Source organism: Aythya ferina (assembly GCF_964211825.1).
Source record: "Aythya ferina genome assembly, chromosome: 8".
NCBI lineage: Eukaryota > Metazoa > Chordata > Aves > Anseriformes > Anatidae > Aythya > Aythya ferina.
Window position 1 is genome coordinate 20,138,490 of NC_140304.1, and position 22,426 is coordinate 20,160,915.

The window sequence follows — 22,426 nt, forward strand, 5'->3', positions numbered from 1 at the left end:
AAGTTTATGAAAATATGGAACAGAGGTTGCTTAATAATAATAATAATAATAGAACAATGAACAAAAGCATTTGACAATGTTGAAAGCTAAAGGGCTTTTAGATAATGTTAAATATTTGTTTACAGAAAAGAAATATTCTGTAAATATGCATAAAATACTTGGCATAGCTGTATTTGGATTAATTTATATTTTACCTTCCACTTCTCATATGCTATGTACATTAGAGAAAACTTAGTATTGTTTGATGACTTTTAAGACCACGGTAACTTGGGAAGACTGGTTCATGAATGCGTCTCTGTTTCATGCACACAGACTCTCATTATCAAGAACTCAGGGTGGCATCCTTCCTCAGCAGTGGAAGGACTGTAGCTTTCTTGCCATGTGCATTCTGGATGAGCAATGTCATTTGCTTAGAGGAAATTTAACCCAACAAATTTCATCTCTAGCTGGCAAGACGTTACCTTGGAGATACCACAATGTGATAAATGCATTATTGGTCAGTAGTGACTGGATAAAAGCAATACCGTCAATATTTTCTTTCAGATGTAATATAAATGGGAGAACATGGAAACCAAAACCAACTCAAAAGACTTTCCTTTCCTTAAACATCAGGTGTCAACCTCAAGATGATGATAATAGGAACTACTTTCTATTTGTAATTGGGTCACAGTGATAGCCCTTCCCTTGTTTAATATCCTTTCATCTTTTTAGATAATGTGCTTTACAGGCTTTAGATGGAGATTACTCCTTCACATCCATCTACCAATGACATGCATTCAGCCTCTGGGATGCCAGTGAAGAGTGCCAGCAGCACCACATAGCAAGTTCCAGAAGAGGAAGTAGAAAAGAATTAATCCCGCTGAGACTACAGGGGAACAGCAGAAAGGACAACATAATGACCCAGAATGGAATGTGGCCAAGATACCAGGCTTAACAATCATGCAAGGAGCTGGGCAACTGTTAGTTTAGTTTCGTGTCTCATCAGCCATGGTAAACCCAGCCAAAACAACACTGCTGAGCCCTATGCTGATGAACTGATTTAGTACTACTCTTGCCTGTAATAGACAAGAGGTGTCATATTAATTTGCCAACACCCCAACTGCAACACCCAAGTCTCCATTGTTCTCCTTTCCAAGCCATGCACAGCCCGGTTTACTTAATAGAGTATGACAAAGTTGTAAGGCAGTATGGCTAAAGAGACAGGCATTTGAGGGGATAATAACCTGTCAGCAGTGTTGTGGCAAAAGGAATTTACATGAAGACTAATCAATGTTTACAGCTCTTCTCATTTGTGAGAACAAACTGCTTTTCCTACCTGCCACCAGTTCTACGATTTTTTTTTCTTTCTTTTTTTTTTTTTTTTTTTTTCTGAGAGATGGGAATATTGTGCTGTATATTCCATAAGCCTCAGTTTTAACAGGTATAAATATATAGCTATTCTTTGGTGGGGAACCGATGTTTAGTAGGCGCTTAATGCATCATTTACACATTGCTTGAAGGTACTTGCATGTTATAGGTACAGTAGCTACCTAGTTAAAAAAATAGAAAAGCACACACTAGTAATTTGCCTCTATGAGCTACCACAGCTGTCATGATTCATGGTGATTTGAGAATTAAGTAATCTTTTCTTTCAGAGTTTCTATAATTTAAGAAAGGAAGCGAGCGGCTTTTTAAGATGCAGCACACAATTAGAGGTGATGTGGCAGAATACACAGTAAGATCTGTACAAAGTATGATTTGAGGAACTTCTTAATAACCTGAGAACTGGAACACAACTTAAAATCAACTTATTGATTTCTACATCATATTTACAAGAGCTAGTGTGATGAAATATGAATTATAGCTTCCTATGCCTGTGTATGCCTTGAGCCCCAATAGGATCCATCCTAATGAGAACAAGTGGGTCAACACTGCTAGCTTCAGTCATTTCCCACTAAGGATGATAGCTTTATATTCTGTGCCTGCCTAATGGAGGTAGCTCCCACTTAAACAAGTGTCTCAGTCTTTCCTGGCCACAACAGCCAGGTTAAACTGACCTTCCCCATCATCCTGGCAATAGGGACCTTAAAGCTCTCTTCCCCTTCTCTCCTACCACCATGAGGGAGACTGCCTCAGGAGCCCTGCACCAAATACCAGACGTAGGGTGGAGCAAATTCAGAATAGCTCAATTACAGATAAAGTTGCTCTAGATCTTCCAACTTTCATTAAGACAGGAATCTCTCTTAGCACCAGCCAGCATGAAAAGGGACTGATTTGGCATGTATTTAATAGGTGAGATTTGCGAGTTGGCAATTTCTGTTTTCTTCTCTGCCTCATGGGGCTTGCGGTGCCTGGTGAGGAAGGTGGTTTCCCTGTGCCTCTGGGGAATGCTGCTGCCTGCAAGCCTCACCCAGCTGCTTCTCCGAAGAGCAGCCCCTTTACCCGCCTTTCCCCATGATAAACTCCACCACGAATGCAGAGTCAGTGCAAAACAATGGCAAGTGACGGTGACTGAACTGTATAAACATGTTGACAACTGATTAAGCAAAAATAAAACAAGACTCAAAATAGCACTTCTGCATAATTCCTGATTTGCATAACCAAAAGGGTGGCAAGACTCCAGCCACCGTTCATTTCCTGCAGCAGTGAGAATAATTCTGTTCGGAGTGCGCCTTTGCCGATGGGAATTTCAAGACTCTGCAGGGCACAGGAGAGCCTTGGCAGCCTCTCGTGCTCGCAGCCAGCCACCAAGGCAGCAAAGCCTCCCGCCACGGTCAGCGAGGGGCAGAAGGGCTTTGTTGAAGCTGCTCCTTAGCAGATTCACAGGAGCACAAGCAGGCAAAAGGCCACAACAACAGGCAGCGGAGACACCACATATTACAGACCTGAACAGGAGACAAACTGCAGTGCACCAACTGCGGTCAGCACTTCATCTATGAAATTACCTCAGCTAAAGGAAGGAGGCATCCCAAGGTATAATAAAGCAAAAACTGATGTCTCTTGCTAGACAGAACTCAGTGAACCACTAACCTTGAGCAGAAAGGTTATTGAGATTATCTAATACTATACCGTGGTCTTGAAAGCTTTTCTAAATTTTGGGCAATTAATTGCCAGCTCTGGTCTGACAAAAACAAAAGAAAAACAAAAATACAACCAGCCTGAGAAGTATTTAATCATTTACCTTCAGCATATATGGGGTTTGGGCTGTGCTTCTCTGCAGTCTTCAGCATCTCCTGCACTGTTTAGTAAAACCTTATCTACACATTCTTAACTGCCCACAAGGAGAGTTTGCCTTATTAAGGGTTTGGCTCTGGCAACTTTTTAAATTTATTTTATTTTAAACTTTACAGTTTCCAAATAATCCAAGATGGAAAATTAATGTTCCTTTAAATTAACATATTCCAGTGGGTTAGTTTACTGAGTCGTCAACATCCTTGCACCCAGATAATAGCAAACCAACACCAGCAAGGCAAATACAGTGACATTACTATGGTTGGAAGAGACTTCTGTGAAGCTGGGAGCATTGCAGGCTTCTTACAAAGACTTAGGTTGCATCTCTGCAGAGTTTTTAGTCTGATGCTTATTTGAAAGCAGAATTTTAACTCTGCTTACACATCAGCCCAACTAAGCTCAATTGAAATATGACCATTTTAAGGGGTGTGGATGCACACACCATTCAGCTTCATTAAAGCTGCTTGTAACTGTTTAGGAAAACTGGGTTCAGTAGAAAACTATTGTTAAACTGGTGTCCCTTCTTTCCTGTAAGATAGCTAGGAAATGTTCCTGCTAATATTGTAGTACATATCAGTCCCACAAAAATGTATAAATAAAAAAGCCTAGATCAGGCCAGTTCTTGCAATTTCTACTATGACATCTTCAGCAGAAGAGTTCTGCGAAGTCATGACAATCTGTCTTGTCTGTACTCTCTGCTCATTAATCCAGTTCTCCTGGACCATAAATGAAGGATTTAAAAATATTTCTGTGTTCAGACAGGGCCTATGTTTTGTGCAGATTTTCAAGACCTTATGTGACCAAAAGGGAGCTAGGTTGCATTTCCTTCTTCAGCCAGAAGCAATCTGGAAGACTTTTCATATAATTTTCTGAAAGCTGACATGAGACAGTCTTGAAATTTCCCCCTTCCCAGTGCCTACTGCACTGAAGTCAGATACAGCAGCAGACAGTATCGGGCCTTTTGGTACCAACAGCTTTGCTACCAGGTTTCTGTATTTTTAGGATTCCTCCTAAAGATATCCACTAAAGGACCAAGTCAATGCTGTTCAAAGTGGTAATGTTTGTTGACCCTTCTTTTCTATCTGTAGTGATTTATGTTCTCCTTCATTTTCTGTTTCCCTCTTTACATACTCCTCTAACTTGCACCCATCTCCCCATACCCTTACCACAAGGGGCTGTTTATCCCTACTCCTTATGAAGTAAGCTCTACAAAACCAACTCTGCATTTGTACAGCTAAATATTTCCTGCCTCTCCTTTTCAACAGAGTGCTTAGCACTGGTTGTGCTGCATCTTCCCTGACTAGCTGATACTTTCACCTTTATTCTGTGCCCCTGGTACTTTCCAGATTTCCCTTGGCTATTACTAATTTGTGAAGAGGGATCAACCAGGACAGTGTATCTGTTGCTGGTTACCTGACATCAGCTGTCACATGAGAAGAGTGTGGGCTTTTGTAGAGATTGGAAACAGATATGCCTATGATTTGTGAGCATCTGCACATCAACACCCCATGTTCCTCAAGGTCAGCATGATTCCCGCCACATGCAAGGAAGGGGTCTAACAGCATTGGTGCTTGTGGGCCCATTGTCTTCTCCTCAGAGGCCTATCCTTTGTGGTGGTAGGCACAACAGCAAGTTTTCAAAATAAGTTTTCCCCGGGCTTGGTAAAAACAAAACAAAAACAAACAAACAACAAACAAACAACAACAACAACAACAACAAAAGAGAACTCTCAAAATGGAGTACAGAAAATGAAGAGATGGAGGGAGGGTGAAGTTAATGGCTGATGGAGTTCCTTGTGATTTCTTGTACCCTAACTGTAGAAGCCTCCAGAAGAGGCCTTTGCCTTTCTTTAGTGAACTAGCATCAACTCAGTCCAGTTGAGAAAATGAATATCAGAACCTCTGAAGTTATTCAAATAAACCCATGAGATAATGATAGTGATGACTTACAGCTGGGGTAATGAAGGTGTTTCCATGACTCATGAAATATATACAAGAGTTCTTGTTTAAAAATTGGCACGTATGACCTGTATTTCCAATGGGAGAGAGACAAGAACTAAAAGAATTGAGGAAAATTATTTAAGCTCGGGTTTCAGGAGAGCTCCACCAAGTGCTTTTATGAGTGGCCTGTCAGTTTCTGAAGGATGGCCACTAACAATGGAAGGACAGCTTGGAATAAGAGATAAGGTAAACAAAAGTTGTATTTACATTGTAAATGCGTGTGCATGTGCACATCAGCGTCTGTAGTACATTCACATGCATTCACGTACAAAACTAAAGCAACAAAGCCCTATAGTTAGCGCACCTATCTAGTGAATATTCTTCTCCCTGGATTTCTTAGGTGTGTGCATTTTCTCAGATCTGATTACCTATGCTACACTTTGGATTTTACATGTAATTAGCATAAAATCTTCAGAGCCTTTCTTATCTCTATTATCCAAATGTAGGAAGCTGGCAGCAGACCTCTAGGAGCTAAATAAGTGTGACCAATATTTATATTGAAAAGATTGCCATACTTTTAAAAAGCAGAATTATTAAAAGAAATCTAAATTAATGGTCCTCCAAGGAAAAAATCGAAAGCCAGGATAATGTTTATTGTTAAGCAAAGTGAACATCTAATTTGGACTAGAAGTTTGCTATTTCTTTATTTCTGAAAAAAATATCAGAGGTTAGATGAAAAACAAAAACACTCAATCACTTGTCAAGAAATACCCCTTCTACCATAGAGACACTAACTTATTTTCTGTTTACACATCTACAAACACTTATTCTGCTGTTGGATCTAACTTTGGCAGAAGAAGATACATGTATGTGATCCACAATATAATTTGTTGTGGCTTGACATATCACATAGATGAATACTTTGATCTGCATTAGCTAACCCTGGAACATATTATTGAAAGTTACTGCTGACTTTGATATTCTGCCTTTGTATCTTCACCAAAGCTAGCACTGGCTTGAAGCTATTCATAGAATGCCCTTGGATAATGTGATAGATTGTACATGAATTCAGCCTATACTCATTTTGGATGCTGTAATGACAAAAGAAGACTATCCAGATCCTGGACTAATAATGGCTTTCTTTTTTTTTTTTTATTAAAGAAAACTGGTATCCAGTGTTCATTTTCTTGCTGCTAAAATAGCCATGGAATAAATCACACAAAGCTGCAGCCTGGTTGTATCTGTAGCAGTATGCATTTACTGACCAGGGCCAGAAATCTGAATCCAGATACACTCTAGTCTCATTAGTTAAACTCTCAATAAAGCAAGATGCAACTACAATTTTGTTGATAACTTTAGCAATATAGTATCATTATTAGCAAAACAGCCTAGTCTTAGCCTAAATAGAAACTGAAGATCAAGATCCCAGTACATTACTTTCCATAGGTGTTAATGCCAATACAAAGACTGCTAACCATCTCTGAGCGACTCCTTTTAAGAGAGGCAGTCCAGTGAGAATGAAGGGAGGGAGCCTCTCGGAGACACACATATAAAAGACAGAGCTTACAAAAAGCTGCTTGTGTTTTCCCAGTGCAGAGCCACACTAGTCCACTTAGATTTAGAGCAGCTCTTGAGGAGCTTAAAAAGAAGTTTCCCACCCCTCTGTGGCCAGGGCATCACTACAAACATCCATCGTACCATCAGTCCTGGACTCAGATAATGGACAGTTCAGCTTTTGTCTGACTCCAACATTGCTTTACACAGGGAATACCAGAAGCAGTTTTGTCCACAGAGTAACTTTTGTAAAGATAGGAAGAAATAAAACAGCCAGATCAGCAAAGTCTCTCTCTCTGCTTATAAGAACGATTGCACATATAAGAATTTTGATGGAGTGCATATATCAGAATATTAATCATATGCAAAATTAAATCAAGCCCAATAACTTCACAAAAACAAACAAACAAACAAAAAACTGATTCCTTTTATCTGTAGGGCAAACAGGACAAGTCTTAAAAATGCTATTTGATGAGACCATAACCTCCCAATCCATCCAGAACAAATACATTCACAACAGACAGTGAAAGAGATAGAAAATACATGGTCTTTTTCTTCCAGATGTCTCAGAAGAAAATAATGAGGCACAGGAAGACAGATTTATGTTGTTTCACAAAAACAGTGTTCTCTTTCTGTCTCTCTTAAATTTCCTTTACTTCTAAGAACAAGAAAAAAAGTCACTGAAGATGAGGCAAAAGCCTGCTCACCAGACACACAGTATTAATCAATGAACTGGGCACAGAACTGGATTTCAAGGAACCTACTTTTACTCCTGCCATTTGTGCTACTTATTCCACCTCTCTGTGCCTCAGGTTCCTTGACTATAAAGTAGGATTAAGTCTTAAAAAGCCATTTAATATCCAGGGAATGTAAAGTGCTATCATATTAATAAACAGAGAAAAGTCAGCAAGTTTTGACCTTTTAATACAAGTCTTAATACAAGAAGAAAGGGAAAAAAAAAGACAATTGTCTATTTATTTGAGACTGGCTACCTTGTACCTTTACCATCACAATAAAAATACAGAAGCAAAACCTGCCTTTGATACATGTATGGTATTACAATCCCTTGTTGCTGATAGTATTTTTTAATGTTAAGAGCCTGTTGGCTAACTTATGTTTCCTCTGGGTATGTTCCCATATTCTTCTCCTCTTTAGGAGGCAGGCTCTTGTTACTGCTCAGATATGTATCCCACATCTTGTAATCATTAATGTACTCAGGGGAAAAGGAGGGGGCAAGAGGACGTTGTTTCAAAGTATGTTTCTGCCCAATTCATTTTGGCTTAATTTGCAGACCAAAGCAGAGCTCTATCGAAGCACGTCCTTCCTCAGTCATTCATCATGCTGCCCCTTCCCCCTCCCCACTACTGAGCAGAGATATTAAGCAGCCATAATGTAGTTTTGAATAGGTTAGAATTATTTCTGTTCATTCTTATCTTAATTTTGTTATTTTGGAAAACTTTCTTAATTCGTTTAAGTGTCAGTGAGTTGACAACATGAAGGAAACAGCAGAATTAGATTGCTGCTTTGTACAGCAAGTTCAGAGAATAAGAGAATAAGCCACTGTAGTCCTCAAAGAGAAGGCAAGAATCTAACTCAAAGCTTCCCCAAAATGGAAGGGATGGTGAGGGAGGAAGGCAGTAAGGAATAAGAGGAAAAAAAAAAGTTGCCATCCCTAGAATGACAGGATAGGATCACTGCCAGACAGTCCAGCCCTGGTAAGGGTAACAGCCACAGCAGCTGTTTTCCCACACCCCAGACAACATTTTCAGTGACAAGTCTGGTTTTCAAGGGCTCTGGTACCGATAAAATAGCAGCAAGGCCTTGGCTAATTTTGCTGCCTCTGGCCTTAAGCAAGCACCTTCTTTGACTTCCTGCCTCTGGCCCTAGGAGTAACAACATTAGGGAGGGCTGGGAAAGTGGCTGGTTGCAATTTTGAAGGCTGGCGCTGAAATGCACAAAGGGAAAGCTTCAGAGAACTGCAGGGCCACCAGAAATGGGCCACTAACCCACCAGACCTTTTGGTCTCTCACGTACTGTGGAGTTATGAATTAAAGGCACTTCTGCAACAACTGTATTAACACCCCTTCTTCCCCCCTCCCCCCACCCCCCAATTTGTCCTTGGAAGTAGCTGCATCCCTCTCATTAGGGAAAAAGACTGCCTAGCAGTGAGCTTGAAAATATCAAGGAAATTACACCTAAAGACACCCCCTGCCCCAACACAATGCAAAAGCGATGCACTATAAAGGTCTAGTATTAAAGTTCCTGTTGAAATGGGCCTCTGCGCTCTTGTTTGCTAATAAATAGGCTTGTTTTTCTTTCTGTTGTATTATGTGTTTACCTCAGTAACATGAAATGTAATCAATAAATAAACCAGAGGCAAAAATTACAGTCCTTTAAATTAAACCAGAAAGATTTTACTGATTGCTTATACACTGTGCACTGCGTCACAGGAAACAGGCAGCTACTTTCAGAGCATGACTACTCTGAATATGTAGTTATTAAAACTGATTTTATTTCCCTGTGCATTTCACTACCTGAGTAAGTTTTCGGATGACTGACAATCAATTCTTGCATCTTACCCCAGCAGGTTTTTAGAAACTAATGGCATGCTTCCCATAAAATGTCTTAAATGTTTCCCCATAAGAAAGACCTAATGTTTCTGATAAAAATCATAGCAATTATAAAGACAACAGGTTTGCATTTCTCCAAATATGATCTGAACTCTGGATAATTTAAGGAATCTCCCACACTATTTCTGTGTTCACAGCTTGTGCCAAATCATTGCTGTACAGAAACTTGCTAGCGTCGGACTGTACCACTTCCAAACCCAGAGCAAAACAAAGCAATACACAGTGGAATTGCGTTACTGCCCATTTTTGCTACTCTCAATAAAAAACACTAGCTGGCACTGTCTAGTACTACTATTGCAGCTTACAGACAGCTGCCCAACCCCCTTTCCCTTTTTCTTCCTGCTGTTATGCTACACCTATCTGTACATCATCAAGTGTTTTCGGACTTGCAATAAGATTTGTGCCAGACTATGTTTCTTGGCTTTAACAGTTAGCTTCCTTTCCAGAATATACAGGCTGCTTTACACATATTTTTAATACTGACATCATGAGAACACATCTCTATTATGTTTAAATTTGGGTGCTAACCTGATTTTTCTTCTTCCACATGTAGGTGATGTGAGGCTAAGAAAGCAAATTAAGAAGCCGTTACCTGCTTGAACCCTTTCCCCCTGCCCTTTATTATCACAGGGAAAGTGGTAATCATCCAAAACAGCAGGCAGCCTCCAGCCAGGATAGGTTTTCCAGAAATCTGGATTTCCACACGTTTGCGTCATATCCCTAATGCAATCATTTTGCCTTTACATTTTATTACATCACTAAAATACTATCAGGCACAAAAGAAGCCCCCCAACTTTTCTTGTCTCAGTTGGCCATGCTAATAAACAAGAGTTTAGAAATAACCATTAACAGTTGTAGGTTCTTGCTGAGATCTGTCTCATCAGGACTAAATAACAGATATGTCCACATTGCAAACAAGCAAGGCATAGGGTGGTCCCTATTAATCAGATCACATTTAAAACTCCCTATGAACTTCTCACTGTATGAAAGATTCTCAAAAATGGTAGGAAATAAGCAGTGTCTTGTATGAATCCACATTCTACTGAGTGAATCCAGATGAGGACACCGACATTCAAACACAAGATCCTGGTGTTCTCAATGAGCCATACGGGAAGGTTTATTTAGTTTATTTCTATTCAATGCTCTCAACACAGCCTATTTCTGATGATCCCACTACATTTGCCTAGGCTGGTAAACTGGAATTGGATTTAGTTCCTAGAATGGGCCTTTTATATATCACATATTGCAATCTGAAGAGCCCAACCTGTGTATTCCTCAGACCCCGTGACTTATGGCATCAAGCCAGGATCAGCCAGCGGAAGACCAAACTTCCACTTGGGAGAGAAGACATGCAATCAGAATTCATTAATAGGAGGAGCTATTATTCTTACTTTCTGTTGCAGAACTACTCCTTGAATGTGAAAAATATAAGTGGTTAACTGTTCATAGGTAAACAAAACTATTTCCAACACTGTGATTTGAAAATATGACATGGCAGCAAAAATGGTTAAAATTTTCTGTCATCCTTTTATTAACCTTTTCCAGCTTTCAGTTATAAGAAAATTGTCAAAAATCTAGATCAATTTTCAAGTTCAATTCGCATATGGTGGTACTGGTAAAGCTGTGGGGACAAACTGCAGGGGCATAAACAGACAGACAGCACAAAACAGCTAAAAACTGCTTAGGCTAGTATTGACTCCAAAGATTTCATATGAAACGACAGCCTTTATTTAACTTCTTATCCTGGCTTTAATCTGAACCAGCCACCCTTCTTGTGTCTGCAAAATTACTCAGGAAATGTCTAAGATTAAATTTACTCCCACAGAATTCTCAAATTCTCTAGTTCTCTTTAGGACAGAACATCTGTAAGAATAGCCCTTTTGACAGTGCCTTTACATTTCTCTCTATAGTAAATTGTGGCAATGAGAGGCATCAGGAGCATATGGAAACAAAGACTTAAAAGGAAGCAAGTTCTTCCCATATATAATTAAGAATTAAAAACTGGATTATAACTGTAAATAATCCTGCTCCGCCCTCCATTGGTATTCAGGATTTTCCTTCTATATGCACCACCTTGCTTGTTGAATATCAGATTCCTCAAATTTGGCGAAGAACTGCCATAATTCACCAACTCGTTCTCATGAATTTATAGGGAGGAAGAGAATTTCATATCAAAGTATGATATAAATATTAATGCCAAATATCAGTATTATTATATTGTTTGAAGACTGATATTATGTTCTGTTTTACGTAACTTTATGGTGGGGTAGCTAAGGACTTTGGATGGATAAGTGACTAGAAGCTAGCAGGTTCCCAAATACAAAATAGGGTTATGGGAGGACCGAATGTTTGTTGTTCACATGCTGTTGGCTGTAGTATAATTCAAGAATAAACTGAAGCCAAGACTAGCTGTGCTACCATGCAGCCTTTCTTTTCCAAGATTAGGCTAGCTGGAACCCAGTTTGGACTTAAATTGAAATTTGCACCCATTTGAGAATTTGTCACAGAGCCAGAAAACATGTTAGAGAGCAGTGTGTGATCTTGGAGGTGCTATAGTTACTCAATATCAATCACAAGAGATGTGATAGTTCATCATACATTTTAATGGAAAACATGGGACTCAGCTCAAAGAATCATATTTAAAAGGATATATTAGATGATTCTTCCTAGCTATAGTGTACTGAATCTCAGTTAAATCATCTTCCTTTCCAGATAGGTGACTCTCCCTCTTTATCCCTGCTGTTCCCCCCAAAAAGCAGAAAATTCCTTTATATTTAAATTCCCAAATACTACAGCATTAGAAGACTTTCATCATTTCATTCTTCTTTGTATTACAAACTCAAAGGCAGAACTAATAAAAAGAAAAACAAGATGATGCTATCTGTTCCCCAATGGACTCAGAAGTACTCCAGCTCAACCACAGACCCACATCACATTACTGGGCAAGGCTTCTCAAATAACAGACTCCTTCAGGGAGGACGGCATAAGTCTTCTGTTGCAAATTTACCTCTTGCTTATTTAATGCAGATCTCTAAACCCAAATATGCCACTTTTTGGAGTGTGGGATTAGTTCTGAAATGCCACTCTAATATAGATAATTCTTTCTGCCTCCTCGAGGGTTTATCTGCCAGGCTAGACACTTTGTTAGCATTAAGTTGGTCTTCTGGCATTTGAGAAAGGAAGCTGGTGAAAATAGATGAGACTGGGTTGCAGCAGAACCCTAGGGGAGCAAAGTATTATTGGATGGCATGTGAAAACTCAATTAAATTTATGCCCAATCATTTTCAGCATATGAAAAGAATACCTAAAGCCAAACGTATGAACCCCAGTTTTCCAGAACTATCAAACTTCTGTCCTAGTTTTGATTCCTTTCCTTGCACTGTGAATCCTCAATTCCCCAATGACCAAGAGAAACCAGATACTACAAATCCAGAATTAGTGACTGAAGTTAGCATGCAAATAATGTGCTGATGAACTGGTTCAGGTCTACTGCCGTGGCTTAAACTGTATCACTATCAGTTATGTAACTACATAGAAGCATACATATTGAAAATGTAATAGCAATCATTAACATCTGCCAATTAAGAACTGTTTGCTTGATACAGGTACAGTAATATTGCCATTAATTATGTATTTTATAATATTCATATGTTGGCTTACCTTTGGGTTGACTTCATTGTGGTAAGACCTTAGATCCTCCTCCTTCTCCCGTGAAAACAACAAAATTATTTTGGTGTAATAATTTGATGCCACTGATACTGTCCTAATACTGACTTCAGCTATTTAGAAATGAAACAGAATTAGGGCCACAAGGATGATCAGAGGCTGAAGCACCTCTCCTATGAAGACAGGCTGAGGGAGTTGGGGTTGTTCAACCTGGAGAAAAGAAGGCTCTGAGGAGACCTCATACTGGCCTGCCAGTACCTAAAGGGGGCTGCAGGAAAGCGGGAAAGGAACTCATTGTCAGGGGGTGCGGTGATAGGACAAAGGGTGATGGCTTTAAACAAAAAGAGGGTAGTTTTAGGATAGATATACAGAATAAATTCTTCATTCCAAGTGTGGTGAGGCACTGGAACAGGTTGCCCACAGAAGTTGTGGATGTACATCCACATGGATGAACATCCCTAGAAATTTTGAAAGGCCAGGCTGGATGGGACTTTGGGCAACCTGTTCTAGTGGGAGGTGTCCCTGCCCATGGGAGGGGGGGGTGGAATTATATGATCTCTAAGGTCCCTTCCAACCCAAAACATTCTGTGATTCCATGATAAAATATTGCATGCATTTTTGCTGCATCCATGCACAGGTCCTTAAAGGCCAGCAGTTATTTACAAAAGCAAAATAACAGCATGTTAATTAGCTCTGGAATCTATCCATTTTCACTACTAGCAACCATACTGAATATCATATGTTGTATTAGGAAGTTTGTGATAGAAATACAATTTCCACATAATTAAAAGCACTTAATAGCGCTTTCTATTTGTAAATCCTCATAGCTAGGAAGAAGGTAAAATGTTTTAAGTTATCTTTACTCAGGTTTCATGGAAGTCTTACAACAGCTTAGAAAAATAATCCTAGACTTTTTAAAGATTTTTTTAAACATGCCTTGATGTTTCAAATATTGAATATGCAGTTCAACCATGTAAATACTTTCCAATAATTAAAGACTTCTGCAAATAGCTTCCCACAGCTGTAGCTGTTTGTTATAAGCCTAGATCAAGGTTTCTAAGTCACACGTGAATTCAAGTCTTGCCTTAAAAGCTCTTCTAAAAAAATAACCACTCAGTGTTTAATTCCACCTTTTATGCATCTGAACCAACCAAAAGAGTAGCCACTTGACATTAAGTTCATCTTTCTGACAAAGCACTCCTAACCCCTTCGAAGAGAATATCAAGAGCTATCCAAACCTCTGCTTCTCAATATCTTTTAGCCCAGATTTTGGTCAAGTTGTACACAAGGACCTCTAAAGAAGTCAGACCTATCTACAGCACCTCTAGAAATCAACAGAGCCTTTGAGAAAGTTGACCTTAATCTTTTATGGACTCTCTTTATGAAGTCAATAAATGGCAAAACTTGCACTTCTACCACAAGTACTGAAGCACTTTGGACCACCCATAAATTATGATTAGAAGCATCATTCTACGATAATCTCATTAACAAAAGACAATAAAACCTTATTAATATTTTGATGTTGTCATTGGCATTTCTAGTTCTTGGAGAAATGGGCAAAGAATTTTTCTAAAAGCTTCAGAAGAATTTAGCTTACATTTAATATACCTGGTGCATAACTCAACCCCTTCTATAATTTCAGAGGTCTACCTGCAAGCAATGATCCCCGAGCCTTGCACTGAGCCCAGGTCAATGCCACCTCGCAGCTACACCGAAATGCAAGGGCAGCAGGACATTGCATGGACATTGCCTGAAGAGTTGAGACCAGATGCAGTTTCAGCCACTTGTAAGTATGATTAAAAATAAAACTTAAAATCAAAGGACTTCACTAAAACCCAGGAATATTCATCCCTCCCCCTGAACAGTTTTAAAGAAAACTTTTAATTTACTTTAATAAAAAGCTGGTTTTAGGTATTTAAACTGAATGGTCTCTGAAGGGCTTAATCCTTAAATTACAAAAGGATTGTAATTGTAATCTACAATAACTATTTACATACTGAAAAACCTTTGTGTATCAGAGATGTATACTGATTTATTTTTGTAAATGACAGAGATGGTACCAGACAAACATTACATAAAAACATCTTCTACAGCTTACTTTACCACAGTGTCTTCAGCAGGATCAAAGGTGGAGCAATAACTTTCAATTCCAGGCCCTACTAGTACCTCCTGTTCAGATTTAAGTTTGGTTTGTGTTCTCCACCCCCACCCCTTTCTGTTTTGTTGTTTCCCTCCTTACTGTCAGAATTAGTTCTGTAGACTGAATAATGGAACACAGCAATTGTTGATTTAGCTTGAAAGGAGAGTGACTTCACATTTAAAAACATTCAAAGAAAACACAGTTTTAAGATAGAGCACAGGGAGCAAAATTGTAGTTAATAAAAACACAATACTATTTCAAGACCTTCAAAGGCTTCTGTAGAACAGCTAGTGTCATTTAAAAAAACATCTTTCAAAAGACTTTTGTGGCACAACATTGCTGAAGCGATCAATTTTAAACAGTTTTTCTTGTAAACTACATATCAACTTTCTCCAAGAGTGTTTTTCAAAAAAAACAAAAACAAAAAAACACACAACCACAAACTAAACTAAAAAACACAACAAAATCTGAAGTTATCTAACAAGACTTGAACAAAGTGGTCACAAACGCACACACAAAAAGTAAGTTACAGAAACAGTCCATTTTTGTAGGAAACTGATAGCAGTAACTTCAGGTTATTTAATGGGCAGCAGCATTTTACTATGAAGGTCTGTGTGAAGGATGATATGGCCAAAAAAGCATTACTCAGATAAGATTGAGGTATCTTTCCTTAAAGATTATTTTTGTCCCCTCTCAACAGAACCGCAGCGAAAGTAGCTGGAACTTGACTGACCTAATGGCTTCACCTTTAACAAAACTATGTATTTTTTTTTCTCTTTAACTTCTGGTAATGGGCTAAAGGACAACTTTTATTACACAATTTGCAGTCCAAAAAGAGAGAAAAGTGAATTAAAGTAATATATTGCAGGAGATCACCTAAATATCTGGAATTATTATTAAGGGCTTTTTCTGCTGTTTCTGGCAGGTATTGTGTAAGCTGTGTCTAAACCACCTTTTTTTTCCACCACAGAATAAAGGAAGCTATGCCTTTCTTTTCTTTGCAGGTGGAAGTTGAGCTAATTTTAAGAGTAACTTCTTGGTACCACCAGGGGTGCAGCAGATTACAACGACACCAGGAGAAACCATGCCATGAGCTCTGAGTTCAAACAAGCTGTTTCCAGTTACCAGTAATGTAACAGAAAAGGGCACAGTAACAAAGAGGTGGGACAAGTTTAATATACAATTCCAGTTCTGGTCCAATTCTTTTCTTCCTGTGTTATTATATACTCTGCACATGAAATATACACATCTTAGTGATGCCTTATTCCCCCCCCCCCCCCCCCAAACTCTCAGACATTTCCTGCCTCCACCCTTTATTGGAAATAATAATAATAAAAAATCAATTTAATTTGCCTATGCCCTTCTCTAGGGGGAAGGGAACATTCACACATGAACACCCCTCTTCCCTGACCTTCCCCCACTCCTTCATTCCCAAACAAAAAAAAAACAGGTGCATGGCTTTTCAGATGAACTGGCACTTTAAAATAAGCTTATCCATGGAGGAAAACTGCTTTCAGGGGTAGAACAATAGCCCTGGTATATTGATGGATTCATTCTGCCAGACAGAAGATACATTTGAATGCTTTGCAGAAAAAGTAAAAATAAAATAATAAAAAAAATTGTTTAATCCCAAATGGATACAAGATTCAGGTAACAGAACAATTTGCTAGTTTCAAGAACTGCTGCACTTGACTCAGGAGGTAGCACATTTTCCTCCATCTGTGACCTTTATATAAAGGTGTGACATAAATGCTATAAAAATAGATTTAGTTGAATACATTAAGGTCTCCTTTTAAAGTCTGCCATAATATTTTTATTTATTTATTTTAAAAATCTAATGGCAACCAAACTATCACTAAGTAAATTATGGTCTGGAAGTAGACAGTGAAATAAATACTATTGTAGTTTTGAAACATCTGGCATCTTAACTAAGAAGCCTTTTGCTTTTGTAAATCCTCATTTTAGCATCTCATTCTATAAAGAACCAATGCTTGTTGCAAATTTTAAATAATTATTCCGTATTGTGGCTTCTCACATTTCCAAAAATGGGTAGTACAATTATTCTTGGTCTCAAAATACACAGGTATGGCAAAATGCTACATTAAATTCACTCTTGTTTTTTTCTTGTGGTCTATCTGTATGTACAACATTTATATTTTAAAGTGACTATGTTAATTCTCCTGGAGAGAGAAGTGTTAAGATGCTCATATGCTAGTTCCTATTATAAGTGTAAAACAAACCCCTACTGCTCTCCCTGTACAGCAGTCTTGACAGTGCCAGCTCTCATTCCATTGACTATGGCAATAAAGCCACTTCTTCAAATTAAAGTACATTTACACTAATGGAGGATTCTTGTCTTTTCTATGCTAGAATCAGGAAACCTCCACAGTAAATAAAAATCTGGCCTAGCAATGGTATTGTTTGGTGTTGAAATGATTCCTTCAGAGCCCCACTGTCCAAATCCATCCAATCATTACTTGTGCCAAGAAGTATTAAAAGGTATTTAAAAGTGTGTATTTTTTTTATAAAGTTTGAATCCTGTTCAAAAGAATACTAAAGCTGATACTTTTAAGAGAGTCATATCATAAGTATAATAAAAATCCCATTACCTTCCCTCCTCAATCATCTTGTAGCAAATCACAATATAGACAGTTAGACACCCTAAAGAGATGTCACAGTTTAGCATTATGAATACGGAAATCTGCAGCCAGAGTATAAAAGTAACACTGATACAGCCGGATGCTGCAAAATGTGCATAACTTCAGGTGTATGATTTCTACATAGCATCAGCTGCTGTGATCAGCAAGACTTCTTGAATGTGCACATGCCTACATAATTTCAGAGCTTCAGGGTTCACATTTAAACACAAGGGTTTGTTGTGGGACTGAATAAAAGCACACACCACCTCTGCTTTTATACAAATGGACTCCAAAGTAACTGCTGTATTCCTGCAGACTGGGCCAAATCTGGGCCCAAATTTGCCACAATAGGTTTTAGCTGATCATTGTTAACTCCTGCTGTAACAGTCATGCTTGCAGTACAGTGGGAATTTCTGAGCACTTTTATAAATTTGCTCTGCATGTTTTTACAAGATATATTACTGGGCTTGCAGACTTAGTGGCTTTTTATTGACGTTTTTCTGTTATTTATTCATTTTTTCTTGATGATGCAAGGCATAATTCTATCATTTTCTATTTTATGAACAGTATATACGGTGCATTTGTGCATTTTTACTTTATGCAGAACTATTAACCAAATATTACTAGTGGCAGGAAAATCTTAGTGCTAAACACAATAGAAGTTAGCATTCTTGAACTCTGAGTCATTGCCAAAGACATGTGTTTTTAGAACTTAAATGCCAAAAAAGGACAGAGTTGAGACCAAAGACCCTTTATGACAACAATGTTCTGACATCAACTCAGCTTAAACATCACTGAATGTCATACAGAATTATTCAACTACACATATAAAAATTGTATTACAATATTTGAAGATAAAAACTCTACAAGAACCTTAAAAATATAATTTGGAACAACAGCAAAATGTACTGCCTCAGACTTGGGAAAAAAAGACATTGCACTTTACTACACTAAGCAAGAACACATACAGCTATACAGTCTAGGAGAGATCAGACACCAGGAATGGATTTGGCTTTGGTACATGGGGGAAAAATTAAAAACAGTTAATAGTCTATATTACAGCACATCTTCAAGTACCTGAATTGTGTGTGCATCTAATGGGACTGTTTTTACCTACAATTAATTGTGGGTACTAAAGAAAGTACTGCATGTAATTTTAACTACTGCACTCTGTCACTTTCTCCCCCTTTCCCAGAGTCAGACTTCTCTAAGTTCTTAATGCGAAATTCAATCTACAAAACTATATGGTATATTATGATGCCTTTAACTACAGTTCTGGACTGCAACTATTCATTTTATTAGCATGCAGAGTCACAAAGCTTCCAGGAGGTGCAATCATATACCTCTTATCCCTCCCAATATATATTTAAGTAACAAATATATATATGTATATATGCATTGAAGAGAATTACATTAGTATCCAGTGAGAGTATGTAATAAGAAGGTAAACTTATTGTACCCAGTTGCCACTTACTATGCCCAGATATTCTCTGGGGTCTTTAAATGTATTTTCATCTAACAAATGTTAAGCTATGGGAAATCAGAAAAATGTAGCTTGTCCTTCCATTTCACTCTGAGCTTTACAGTTGTGAGGCTTCTTAAGGGGATTCTATGTCAAAATCATGTGCCAGCCAGGCACCATACCTGTGGGTAAGCAAGGAGCCTCCAAGATGGAGGGAGAAAAGGAGAAGAGCAAGAAGGCATTAGAAAAGTGGTTTATCACTGGTCCCTGTATTACTCACATTTAATAGTCAATAGCTCACAAACTTCACATCCTCAGCAGAGGAAATAACTACTTTGGTGTTCCAGCTGTCACACTCGCCAGAGCAGCTTGCCAGAATTTTCTTCTAGCACTCCCAAGACAACACAGATTTGAACGCCACTCCTTGAGTCACTCTTGAAGTGTCTGTACATCACGTTGTAAAATAAAGGCCTGTCCTGAATAAAAACACCCTAGAAATATTGAATGAGCTATCCTAGAAGCTTAATAGACATCAATACGCTCAGCCATATGAACCCTCCTGAAACAAATTTTTATCCCCACTGAAATCAGCATAAAACAGGTGCTCTGGCAGAATCCAGGTGCAGTATATACTTCAGGCCAAGTACGGTTGCCAGAGTTACATATCATGGCTATGTGAGAGTCAGGAAGACAACTCAGTGCAGTTTCCTTTTTTGGTCAAAAACTGAAAAAATGCTGTAACAGATTTCAAGGGCACCGCCATTCCACCCAAGACTATCATCCCATCTTGGCTTATTTCCCTGGGAACAGCACTTGTTGCTTTTATTTATTTATTTCAATGTTATGTTTCAGACTTGGTTGGCCTGAATTTTCTGTGCCTAGTGTTTGAAATTGTTTGGATGCTCTGAAAAGCCTACAGCCCGCCAGCCAGAAATACTAAGCACACACAGACATAGAACGAAGCTGTCACGTATTGGGCCATAATACACGTCAAACACTTGGATTGTATATGCATAGTTTAGTTTCTGTTCTTTCTCCTGTGTAAAATTCAGCCTTTGAGCAGATCCAAGCAGTTAAACAGTTATTGTGGATTATTTTTTCAGTCTTTATCCTGTTTCTCCAGAGAAACAGGAGCTGCACTCACTCAATCATCTACAGAATAGCCGGGACCACAGGAGAGTCAGTCAGCTTTTTTTTTTCCTACCACTACAAAAGTACATATTACAACCTATTTCAACAGCTGAAAACTCTTTTTCCATACTGGTTTCATTCATTGTCAACTTCTCCATATTCATTTTATAAAGCTGGTGATATGCTGCTCTTTTTTCTTTTTTCTTTTTTTTTTTTAAAGTCTGTGAATAGTAAAATTAGTCCACAAAAAAGCTTCAGTATTTCCAAAGCTACTCAAAAGCAAGCACAATCATACAGGTGCTCTGGTAAACACTTTATTCTTACCATTTCTGTAGAGTGCGAATACATGCCATAAAGAGAATACTGTGTTTAGCTGGAATTAGTGATGCAACAATTCCTCTTATTTCAGAGAGGTTTACACAATCAAATGACATATTGCAGTACCACATGAAAAGATACTGTATAATAGTAATGTACTTAATGATGCTGTTGGACTTTCTTCCTCTGTTTAGTAAGAAAAGACTTGAGTACCTTTAAGGGCAATTGTAACTCATCATCATTTTGATCTTGAGCAAACATGCATCTGAAATTCCAGGTAATTCACTTTCTTTGCCACTTCAGAAATCAAAACAAGGCCTATGGATTAAAACAATCTTTTGGGGAAAAACATTTCAAGTTGTGCTGCCAAAAAGCACTAGTTCTCAGCTCTGTGTAATTTGCTATGTGAGAGCTAAAAGCTATCAGAACTGGGTTTTGTTAATAATATATAGCATACTCTACTACTACTAGGAAACAAAAATCCCAAAAATATAATCGGTAGCTTACGTTCAGCAGTTGTTTTTTCGGTTGTTTTTTTACCTATTTATATATAATATATATATATTTTAAGTATATGAACAGAACACTCCCATTTTATAGAGAGGGTCAAACTGTACAGATCCTTTTCTTCCATTAAGTACGATAGATTCACGGTCTTCAACTGATCACAGTATTTTACTCAGCACTAAGCCTGTCATTTGTGTTTGGCTAAAGCATGATCTGCTGGAAGGACACATACCCCTGACTACAGGCATTAAGAATGGAAATTGAGGACAATTAGCAAGGTTTTTATTTTTTTTTTTTATTATTATTTTTATTATTATTTTTTTAAGGTGAACTATTTCCTGCACTGAGGCCTTGAAAGAGTAAAGTGAGCCCCAAGCCACTAGTGACACAGCACTTCAGGCAGGAATTTTGGCCAATTCTCTCCTATGAGAGAAAACTGATAGATATGTAGAAAATGAGGTGTTCGAGAATGATGGAAGAAGGGAGGCTAAAATTAATGAGAGTAGGTCCTTAAATTCCTATTTTAGTCAGGAAAAGGACTTGGCCGGGGGGGGGGGAGGTAGGGAGAGGGGGGAGGGGTAGAACCAAGGACAAGTGCTGTTCTACGCATGAATCTTCATTATAGAAATACCTCACTCATAGGTGGTCTATTACAGGGCAAGAATAAAACAGAAAAAGGTTGTTGCAGAGCTGCCTTCAACACCTCCTCCAATGCCTTCTAGAAAAAGGTTTTACATGAGGAAAATAACAAAGTTTCTCTCCAAACTGAGTAGATCTCCAGGCTGTCAAACCACCTCCCTCTGCTCTGCAGATAGGCCTGCTTCCCCTGTGTGAGCCAGCAGCCATTTTGTGGCCTTAGGACTAACTCTGGCTCTTAAAGGGGCACCTCCCCTAGCCTAAGGCATTACACACAAATAGGAGAGAAAAAAAAAAAAACTGTACAGATTCACCTATTGTTACAGAAACATCCAAGCACAGGGAGACCGTAATCAGCCATACCCCCCAAGTAATACCTAACCTGTACCCCCCAGATACTGGTGGATGGGTTTCAGCAGGGGCAGAAATAGGCTCTGCTCCCATCGACCCCAGCAGCTGGGCCACAGATGCTTCTTGTTACTGCTAAGTACTGTCCTTCTCAAACCTTTGAAGGAAGGGGGCTGTGTGTGTGAGGTTAGAGAAGAGTGATTTTTAGTGGACTTAGTACTGCAAAATGCTTTTTGTGCCTGCTG

General features: G+C 38.6%; 2 long non-coding RNA genes across 2 annotated transcripts in view; one reads left to right on the top strand and one right to left on the bottom strand.

The window, feature by feature from the left end:
• Positions 1-16,340, top strand: part of LOC311440685 — a 30,228-nt gene extending 13,888 nt beyond the window's left edge. The window contains exons 2-3 of the long non-coding RNA XR_014695539.1: positions 14,643-14,786; positions 16,145-16,340. This is a non-coding gene — a long non-coding RNA (uncharacterized lncRNA). The remainder of the gene's footprint in view (positions 1-14,642; positions 14,787-16,144) is intronic.
• Positions 1-22,426, bottom strand: part of LOC311440687 — a 231,394-nt gene that overhangs the window by 178,159 nt on the left and 30,809 nt on the right. The gene's annotated exons all lie outside the window — the stretch shown is intronic.